Raw genomic sequence first — 2,422 nt, 5'->3', positions numbered from 1 at the left:
GCACACAGCTGCACGCACACACAGCTGTGCACACTCACGCACCCTCCTGCATGTACAGCTGCAGGCACACACGCGCAGCTGCGTGCACAGAGCTCTACATACACACAGCTATATGCAGTCCACACACCAGTGCACAGATGTAGCTCCATGCACACACGGAGCCGCAAACAGGCGGGCAGAGCTGCATGCAGCTACCCCCCCAACTGCTCGCAGTGTGCGTACGCCCAGACACAGGGGCATACACAGCAGTGCACAGAAACACACCAGCGCGTGCAGACACACGTGTAACAACAGCGTGTGCACAGGCACAAAGCTCTATGCGTACATACTGCACTCCCCAACTGCACGCACACGCAGCAGAACGCGCACACACGGCTACGCGTGCACAAAAGAGCGTGTACCCCTGCACGCACCCACACACGCAGCTGCACACAAGCACCTGCACACATGCACATCCCCCTGGTCACAGAATCACGGGATCTCAGGCTGGTTGAGGTTGGCAGGGACCTCTGGAGGGCATTGGGCCCAAGCCCCTGCTCAAGCAGGGCCACCTGCAGCCAGCTGCCCGGGACCATGTCCAGACGGCGTTTGAGGATCCCCAAGGTGGGAGACTCCAAAACCCTCCTGGGCAACCCGTGCCAGGGCTCGTTCACCCTCCCAGAGAAAAAGTGTTTCCTGATGGGCAGAGGGAACCTCCTGTGTTCCAGTTTGAACCCCCTGCCTCTGGTCCTGCCACTGGGCACCACTGAGAAGAGCCAGGCTCCGTCCTCTCTGCACTCTCCCTGCAGGGATTGATGCAGATCGACGAGATACTCCTGAGCTTCCTCTGCTCCGGGCTGGACAGTCCCAGCTCTCGCAGCCTCTCCTCATGTGGAAGATGCTCCAGGCCATCATCCTTGTGGCCCTTCATTGGACTCCCTCCAGTAACTCTATGTCTCTTGGACTTGCTCTTGGGAGCCCGCCAATGGACACTACAGCAGTGGCCTCGCCGGTGCCTCCTCGACCTCCCTTGACCCGCTGACAACGCTCCTGATGCAGCCCAGGACACCATTCACCTTCTTTGCCCCAAGGGCACACTGAACTCATGGTCAATGTGGTGTTCCCCAGGACTGCCCGGGTCCTTTCTGCAGAGCTGCTTTCCAGCCAGGTGGCCCCCAGCGTGTCCTGGTGCCTGGGGTTGTTCCTCCCCAGGGGAAGGACGTTGCGCTTGCCCTGGTTGAACTTCACACAGTTCCTGTTGGCCCATATCTCCAGCCTGTCCGGGTCCCTCTGGATGGATGCACGACCCACTGGTTTACCAGCCACTCATCCCCGTTTGGTGTCATCTGCAAACTTGCTGAGGGTGCGCTCTGTTCCATCATCCAGGTCAGCAACGACGACGTTAAGCAGGAGTGGAGCCAGTATTGACCCCTGGTGCACACCGCTAGTTACTGGCCTCCGGCTAGACCTTGTGCCGCTGACCACCACCCTCCGGATCCAGCCATTTAGCCGCTTTTCAATGCACCTCAACATCTCCTCATCCAGCCTGTTCATCAACAGCTTCTCTCGGAGGATCTGGTGGGAGACGATGTCAAAGGCCTTCCTGAAGTCCAGGCAATGTCTGCTGCTCTCCCCTCATCCGCCAGGCCACTTGCTTCATCGCAGAAGGGGGTCCGGCTGCCCAAGCAGAACTTCCCCTCGGTGAGGCCGTGCTGACGCTGATGACTTTCTGGTTGTTTTTGGGCCTGGCAACGGTTCCCAGGACTAGCTGCTCCATCGCCTTCCCAGGGATGGAGGTGAGGCTGACTGGCCTCTAGGTCCCTGGGTCCTCCTTTGTGCCCCTCCTGAGGACAGGAGCGACGATCACAGATTATTGAGGGTGGCTTCGCGATGACAGGAGCCAGCTCCCCCAGCACCCGCGGGTCCACCCCATCAGGGCGCAGGGACCTGGTCCTCTTCCACCAAGACCCTCTTGCACATGGTGCCCCAGCCCTCCCAGGGCTCGGGGGCTCTTGCAGGCCGCTCCCGGCTGCTGCGGACCGAGGTGCAGGAGGTGTGGGGGACCTCTGCCCTCTCCTGGCCCTGTGTCGCCAGGTCCCCCGTCTCCTTCAGGCACACACAAGCGCGTGTGCACCCGAACCGCACCCGCGCGCGCTTTCACACCCGCCTGCGCAAACCGCTGCGCGTGAGCGCACCCACACTGCTGCGCACAGGCGCAGCACCGCGCGCAGGTGTGGCGCGCAGGTTTTGCGCGGAGCTGCAGGCGCAGCACCCCGCGCAGCTGCCGCGCGGGCGCGGGCGCACCCACGGCTACAAACGCGCCCACGGCAGCGCACGTGCACACGCGGCCGTACCGCGACACGACAGCGCAAAAACCCCCGCCCGCGGACACCGACACGTGCGCAAGGGCGGGCGCGCACGCGCAGGGGCTGCCCCGTCCCGG

This window comes from Haliaeetus leucocephalus, unplaced genomic scaffold, assembly GCF_000737465.1.
Source record: "Haliaeetus leucocephalus isolate CR32 unplaced genomic scaffold, Haliaeetus_leucocephalus-4.0 Scaffold165, whole genome shotgun sequence".
Lineage (NCBI taxonomy): Eukaryota > Metazoa > Chordata > Aves > Accipitriformes > Accipitridae > Haliaeetus > Haliaeetus leucocephalus.
This window is presented reverse-complemented; position numbering follows the sequence as displayed.